This window comes from Homarus americanus, unplaced genomic scaffold (genome assembly GCF_018991925.1).
Source record: "Homarus americanus isolate GMGI-L3 unplaced genomic scaffold, GMGI_Hamer_2.0 scaffold32335, whole genome shotgun sequence".
NCBI classification, from domain to species: domain Eukaryota; kingdom Metazoa; phylum Arthropoda; class Malacostraca; order Decapoda; family Nephropidae; genus Homarus; species Homarus americanus.
The window spans coordinates 120001-128708 of NW_024734028.1; the positions used below are offsets into that span (position 1 = coordinate 120001).

At 43.8% G+C, this 8708-nt stretch overlaps 1 long non-coding RNA gene across 1 annotated transcript in view; it reads right to left on the minus strand.

The window, feature by feature from the left end:
- The window catches only part of LOC121870129, a 73537-nt gene extending 65144 nt beyond the window's left edge, over window positions 1-8393 (minus strand). The window contains exon 1 of the long non-coding RNA XR_006089652.1: window positions 6602-8393. This is a non-coding gene — a long non-coding RNA (uncharacterized LOC121870129). The remainder of the gene's footprint in view (window positions 1-6601) is intronic.
- Between the last annotated feature and the right edge of the window lie 315 nt (window positions 8394-8708).

Sequence of the window (8708 nt, forward strand, 5' to 3'; positions counted from 1 at the left end):
TCTTCAGGTGATATAAGCTGGGGTGTCTAATCTTCAGGTGATAAAAGCTGGGGTGTCTAATCTGCAGGTGATATAAGCTGGGGTGTGCCCATGCTTCCAGGTGATATAAGCTGGGGGTGTTTAATCTTCAGGTGATATAAGCTGGGGTGTCTAATCTGCAGGTGATAAAAGCTGCGGGTGCCTAATCTTCAGGTAATAAGCTGGGGTGCCCATGCTTCAGGTGATATAAGCTGGGGTGTTTAATCTTCAGGTGATCTAGTTTATCATTACAAGAGGGTGGACACCTGCATAACCTACTCCCTTCTCACCTCTATCGTCCCAGGTGAGGAACATCCCCCTCTTGGTATGTATGTACTGTACAGTATTTATGCGTGTAAGTCGCATAAAAGTCAATGTATATACTTGTATGTGTGTGTGTGTGTGTGTGTGTGTGTGTGTGTGTGCGTGTGTGTGTGCACATAAAAAACACAAGGACTCGGGCACTTTCACACGCACACACTCACACATAAACATGCAACACTAGACACACATATTCAGAATAACATCCAGTACATCAACATCAACAACAATAACCTACACATCCTCCCTAACCTAACCTAACCTAACCTAACCTAATCTAACCGAGGCTCTTCATAAGGTCATCTTCGTGCTATTGTTTTGTAGTCGTCGAGGTCAGCGGATGTCACCCTACCTATCAACCATGTCCTTCCTGTCCACTTAATGATGTATTGGTTAGGTTAGGTTAGGTTAGGTTAGGGGTTAATTTTCAGCTAATCCGTTTTATCTCCGGTGTACAGTGTGGCTTGGTCCCCAGTAGACGAGGGAGGGGGGGGGGGCTGTGATTGGCTGATTACACCTTGAGAATGAGACGAAGACTATTTTGGTCTCTGTAAATGTGTATCCAGTTTAAAATATGAACCAGGTATATATAAAATTAAATAATATAGTACAAGTACAGTAACTACAGTATGTTTTGCAAGCTCCATTCAGAACAAATATAATGAACGAAATTATATTCACGAGAGCAGAACTTGACGCGGGACATAATTCTCGCTACCCAACGGAAAAATATATTTATCACACTGCTGCATAAATGAATAATTAATCTATTATTCTAGCACTAGAAATAATGTATACATATTCAGCGTCTATAAATAAGGAAGTAATCTGAATGTTGTCTCATTGTGATAAAATTAAGATAAAACGTTAGTGCGATATTTCTCCCATGTCGCGCCTGTGTTCGTGAATCATACGCGTTAAACAGAGTCCCAGCGCATGCCCTGGTCAACCTAACACTTTACACATAACTACAACCATACACTCTTGTCCTCATGAAAATATTATGATAAGAAAAACAGTTTTCTTTCCTCACACTCCCTCCTCATCCCATATTCAGTTCCTCGTTGTTATTTCAGAGAATATTTTCACTGCCATCAAGTGTCGGGAAGAAAGACTTAATTAAACTATTCCTGTTATCCTTAAGGGGGAAAATAATAACCTAGAACGTTTGAGTAATCCGTGTCCAACTAAATTAAAAGATAATAGTTGATGACAGAGGCAAATGGCGTGAAAATCTGAATTTATCTTGAACAAATCATTCGCTTTGGGCGTCAGGTAAGTAAACACGTTCTCTTATCCCCAGTTAAGGGCCCAGCTCATAAATGCTGAAATATCATAACAGCGGCAAACGACGCTCGCTGACTAAAGTAAAAATAAACTTAAAATCTCAACAAATCACTCGCTGCAATAATTAATCGCTGGGAGTGCGATTTTGTCCGCTTTGTTTATCGCTGTATATCCCGCCGCCCTCGCTGCTGCTGACGCTGTTAAGCTCGCTACGGGGTCACTTGTCAACAATGCACAAATTCTCCCGCGCAAGTATAATATTTTTTTAGCTCTTTCCCGGGAAAAATCATCAAGCAATTCTCGCAAAACGAAGCTATTCATGAAAATGTTATGATTGTATATATTGGATGGTGGATTTTACGTCCAGTGATGAGGCGACAGTGCAGTGTTTGTTGATGTGTGTCAAGGATCAGGCGGTGGTGTCGTTGTCATTTCCAATGCAGTTTTTTTAGCTTATTGAATCAAACTATTACCTATTCCTGGAACCTATTAATCCCTATCGTACATTACTGAGCTAGAGTCAACGCCTATCTATGACCTTCTCCTGTACTATAATAACGCCTTTGGTTATCTTCATTAGTTTATACGTTAGTCCTATGTAAAACCAAAGGACTTTTAGCTAAGTCCTATTTTACCAATGGAATTTTTCTTTAAACTCTATAAAAATTGGACTTTGGACTTGTCTTAAGGATACGTCTCAGATAAGTGGAATTTATTTTACGTGCGGTAACTCCTCGGAATTTTGTCTCAGAATAACGCAACCGCTCAGATTTGCTCCTCATTACGCAGCCGTTCACATTTTGGTCTCAGATAACGCATCCGCTCATATTTTTTCTTAGATTGCGCAACTGTACGTAGTTGTAAATTAAGTCTGCTTCAGATTTTAGTGTCCCAGTTTTCCTTTTTTTATTCCAGGTTGTGTTGCTGACGGTAGATAACTATACTTACGGGTTGGGACATCAAGGTTTAGGACACCAACTTACGGATATTTCTCATGTTAGGACACCAACTACGGATATTTCTCACGCTTTGACACAAACTACGGATATTTCTCACGTTAAGAAACCAACTTAAAGATATTTCTCTTATTAGGACACCAACTTACGGATATTTCTCACGTTAGGACACCAACTACGGATATTTCTCAAGTTAGGGACACTGTTTACGGACATCTGAACTGTGGTGGGTCGTAGTTGGGAAGGGAGTATGGATTTAAGAAGACAATATTACCTCTTAAACGACGGAGAATGAGTTTGAAAGCCCATTGTACTGTGTCAACCAGTCAGGTCCTTACAACCAGATGACAATATACAGTATAGTGTACCAGTCCTCCCCCCCCTACCTACCACTCCTTACGACCCCGCCTTCTCCTACCTTACCTCACCGCTCCATCTCTTCCCCTACCTCCCCTCTCTCCTTACCTAAGCCCTTACTACCCTACTTTTTCCTACCTTACCTCACCTCTACATCTCAACAAACTCAACACAGCCAGGATAGCTACTTATGTATTAGGAGATTTAATTTTAAGGTAAGAAAATGGCGGCGAGGGTGTGGCTATAAGAGGAGGATGGAGGCCAATTTTTTAAGTAGTAGTAGTAGTAGTAGTAGTAGTAGTAGTAGTAGTAGTAGTAGTAGTAGTAGTAGTAGTAGTAGTAGTATTAGTAGTAGTAGCCTTTACAGAACATCAGAACTCTGTCAAGCTCACGGCAGCTCTCACTGGGCACACAATAGATCAGAATGCAGCAAGTCAGGTGGATACTAACGAATTAAACAAGACTCGACGGTCCATTACGACAGAGCGGCAGCACACCCAAAGTGATAAACTACAACAACTGTTGCAACAAGTGCCAGAGAACGTGAAAAGAAAAGTAGCTATAGTGCAGGAGGTGGGCGCCTCAAACTGGTTAACAGTGTTACCGATAAGGGCAAAAGTCTTCATCCTTAATAAACAAGAATTCACAGATGCCATTGCTCTAAGGTACGGTAGGCCAGTGGAAGGTTTGTCCTCCCAATGCGTGTGTGGTTCATCTTATGATATCGACCACGCCATAGTGTGCAAGAAAGGGGGCTTCGTATGCATGAGGCATGACGAAGTAAGGGATCTCACAGCAAATTTCTGAAGGAAATCTGCCACGACGTCATGGTGGAACCACCCACCCTGCCATTGGACGGCAAGAACCTCCGTCATAGGACTTCAAACACACGCACCCAACGAAGCCCGTGTGGACGTCAGTGCTTTAAGATTCTGGACACGGGGACAGCGAGACTTCTTTGACATACGGATTTTCGATCCCATGGCCGCATGTCAACGTCACCTAGAGCATTGGCCCCAAAGACGACAATAGTCGCAGATATTGACTATGAGGCAACAGTCACTGAATGCCGCATAGATCTGCGGCTCAACTAACTCAACACAGCCAGGGTAGCTACTGGCGAAGGTGTGGCTATTGGAGGAGGATGGAGGTCACGTTTTTGCTTGATAGTTGATGTAGTAGTAGTAGTATTTTTGTATCATTAATACCATTACTACTCCTTTTAATTTATTTATCAAAAAATATATATTCTCTTTATTTCATTATTACATTATATCCTCCCCCCCCCCCCGCCCCCTATCTCCATGTGGGGGGAGGGTAGATAAGAGGGCGGTGAGAGGATGTCCCGACCGACACTCTCAAGCTGATAATGTAGTGAGACAGACAAACATATGGAGAGAGAGAGAGAGAGAGAGAGAGAGAGAGAGAGAGAGAGTACCCAATGCTAAAGATAGAGACGGGTTGAACTCACCTCATGATAGTCCTGAAGCTCTTGTATGGTGATTCTGATAACATTGTGTATATTGAGTGACGACTGGACAAACACTCGGAATATCAAGATGTCTTTCACAATTACATATATCTGATTATACACCGTACAGCCACCACCCCCCACCACACCCACCACGCCATCAGAGTATACCCACCAGCCCGACACACTTCCTTCTACTGGTATATAAAGAACTGGAAAACTGGAAAGGCTGGATTCACATCTCCATCCAGAGTGACCATGTTATAGTCGCTCCTACACTCGTAAGACATAACTCAATTTAATCGTAAGTTTTCAGTTGTTTATATCGTGTTATCATCTATACCTTCAAGTACGGGTTTAAAGATAATATTAACCTTAACTATAGAAGAGAAGTAATACTTGTTCTTGCCGTCCAACAACGACAATCATACACTACATTGTTTTACACGTTATATTCCACCACCAGTACACTACACTACACACTACACCACACACTACACACTACACCACACGGCACACCACTCACTACACCTTCCACAAGACAACTGAGAAGCCCGTCAACTTTGTCAAGAGTTGTCCTGCATGATGCCCGCCGTCACACACCACCACCACACTACTGCGCCCCCCACAGAAGGATCAGAGTCCCCCCGTAGAGCGACGTTGGACTGGGACATTTCCCACCCTGCGACGGGATCCCTGACACGTAGTAGGACAAATTGGTTAACTTATTTAGAGGTGTTGTAACGGAGACTTTTTGGTGACAGGGACGTAGAGTGTTGGATGTTTAGCCCTCTCAGTGATGAAGGTTTAATCTAAGCTGACTAAACGAACGGGTTAATCGAGATAGGTTTAGTAAGCAGTGTGATGTTGTAAGGAGAGCCAAGACATTTATCAGCGGGTGTGTGTGTGTGTGTGTCAGCTGCTAACAATAGAAGAAAAATGTTAGTGTCCCGGGGAGGGGGGGGAGGGGGGTGGTTCACATCCTCCAATGATACTAAGAAAACAATTTTTTTTAATTAACTCATATCACAGTGACGGAAGAGCTACTGCTTCTTCGTGTGTGTGTGTGTGTGTGTGTGTGTGTGTGTTAGAGTCACCGTAGCAATGATTTATAGTACAAGTAACGTCTTTATTGTGAACCGGATGTTGATATTTTCTGAGGATAAGTGATATGATGACGCATCTTTTATCAACTTCCCTTACGACACAACCAGGCGCCACTACAACCAGCTAGCACCAACACACCCTTAACCTACACCCAGACTAGATGAAAACATTAGTGTACTGTATATGGACACAGGTTGAACTATATAATGTTACCTGTGTATAGTGTAGTGACTGCCCAGGTAAACGTGGATTTTAATTTATTATATATTATTATTATTATTATTATTATTATTATTATTATTATTATTATTATTATTATTATTATTATTATTAGTAGTAGTAGTAGTAGTAGTAGTAGTAGTAGTAGAAGGGCATATGGGGAGAGAATTCAAAATGTTGATCAAGGCAGCTTCACTCCTCTAGTGTTCACAACCTCTGGTGGGATGGGCCCAAGTGCAAGATGTTTCTACGCCAGACTCGCGGAGGTGATCTCCGAGCAGAAGCAGCAGCCCAGAAGTTATGTCACAGCCTGGATGAGATGTCGACTGTCCTTCTCTCTCCTTCGGTCGGCTTTGCTCTGCCTCAGGGGAACGAGAGCTTCTGCCCCTAATCCGACAACTGCTGCAGATATCGACTATGAGGCTACAGTCACTGAATGCCGCATGGATCTGCGGCTCAATTAATTTAACACAGATAGGATAGTTTCTTATGTATTAGGATATTTAATATTAAGGTAAATAAATGGTGGCGAAGGTGTGGCTATTGGGGGAGGCTGGAGGCCACGTAGTAGTAGTAGTAGTAGTAGTAGTAGTAGTAGTAGTAGTAGTGTTAATATTGTCTTAAGTACTCAGAAGTAGGCAGTGTTGCTCTACTTAGTACACGTCTTGGTCAGTCTCCCGCGGTGAGTGAGGTACAGTTCCTATAGTCGGTGTTATTTAAAATGTATCATTATTAATCGAACATTATATATGAGCCAATGATCTACAGGGGGTGGGGCTTCTTAGCCAAGTATCATCAGCTAAATAAAAACTACAGTAATTTAGTGGTGTTTCCCCTCACCTGGGCGTCAAGGGTCAGTACCTACCTGTGTGGCGCCGGGTAGATAAGGCGACAAGGACACGGGTTTTTCCCGTCACCTGTCCTGCGACACAGATACTACTGTCTTGTACTGAATCCTTTCACGCTGAACGCTGTCGCACTTATGACTCTCGCACTTGAAACTGAGGTTGCCGCACTCCACACTGTAGATTTTTATCTGTGCCTCGCGTGCTGTCCTGCGGGTTAAAATGGTTTCTTGTGAGAGGGGAGACAGGCGTCCTTCAACTAGTTATGTGACACTACTTTCTAACTTGTCTACTACTTACTACCACTTGACACTGTCGCCCTTGACACTGTCGCACATAGATGGAGACAGTACTGCCTCTGTGTCCAGAGTTAGAACAACACACTTCAATAATCACATCATCAATATTCTTACTTATCTTAGATGTTTATAGTTTTCCTTGTAAGTCAGTGGCTGTGAATCACAAACTCAAGACTGAATCAACAAGCTCAGCACAAACTTTCCTAATAACGCTGACAGATACTGTTGATAGGAGGAGCTAGCCTATGGTACGGCAGCTGGGAGGATGTGGAGACGCGGGGTTGTCCCACTCTCAGTACCCTTGATCTGAGAGAGAGAGACGCCCTTCCCTCCACTACTGATGAGTGTCGCCAGCTGACTGACCACACCAACACTGCACCAACGGGTAGCCCTCACTCTTACATCACACCTCCACCATTAGTTGTTGTTGATATACCATCGTAACTAAATCGCGTGGCAAAGTTGTTCAAAACCACGTTCATAAACTCATAATTTTCTCCTCCTCAAGACACCAGGAACGAGACTCTGGTTGACGGTCAAGCCACGTGTGAAGTGCGTTACCAAAACTACCGTCACGGGGATCAACTGCGTATTGGCCAATCAAAAACTGACTTTAAATATGGTCCTGTAGTGTCGTTTTGAGGTCAGAGGTCATTCGATCGCCATCATCTCTAGCGTGTGCCAAAGTTTATCATTATTAGAGCTAAACCAGCCATCACCATTAGCGCGGGTCACTGCAAGGTCACCATCATTAGTGAAAGTTAACCCTACCATCACTATAGCGAGTCAAAGGTCAACACCTCCTTCACACAGTGAACACAACAGGTTTGTCATCCATATAAATGTCTACATATTACAGTTTTCCCTCGAAGCTAAAACCAACAGCCAAAGCTCTAGGTTCTTGCTGAGTATATAAGTAAGAACTAACATTAAGTACACTTATAAAGCGGATAAAAAGTACTCTGAGACAGATACTTGTACTTTTCCCACACCCAGTCGTCTGTCAAGAGTAAGAGACACACGCACGCCAAGAATCACATCAATAAGACTCGGTGATACCTCATAAAGTCTAAATTATTTCCCTCGTTAAACAGATGGAGATATTAGACGTTGCTCTGGTGAACGTCTAGTGGGCCAGGTGTCACACGGGCTGTAGAAGACGGACTGTGATGTTAGTTTTCCAGTGTGAGACAATGTTGAGTCTTACATTGTTGATGGTTTAGTTAGGTTTTTGAAGTACCTGTCATTATTTACATCCACCTGGTGTGTTACATGGCGTGCAGAGTACAAGACATAGAGGAGGCGTGTACACTGAGTGGAAGAGTTGAGTAAAGAGGGGAAAAGTCGCGTACACGGCGTAGAGGAATCGAGTTAACACGGCGTGAAGAGGGTCAAGTTCAGGGCGTGGAAAAGTTGCGTACACGGCGTGGAGGAGTCCAGTTACACGGCGTGGCGATCGCGTGTGTAGGGGGCGTGGAGCGCGTGGTGGCCCGCAGAGACTGGCACTGGTGGTTCAGGCGGCACTGGGTGGCACGCGCCTTCTCTATCTCTCTCTCTCTAACAGCCGGGAGTTGGGCGGCCAGTCCCGTTGGAGCCGCCCAGCCGTCACACATATACCGCCGCCCACCATACCATCACACCTGCGCCCAGCCACGCCGACACACCACACATGTGTAGGGGCGCGACTCAGGACACATACGTAAGGGCGCGACTCAAAAAAAAAGGCACATACGTAGGGGCGCGACTCAGGGCTAATCAACACAGAAATGCATCACATTTCCATCAGCCTACAACTGCCACTAAAGACACTATCCACAATAAGTTAATT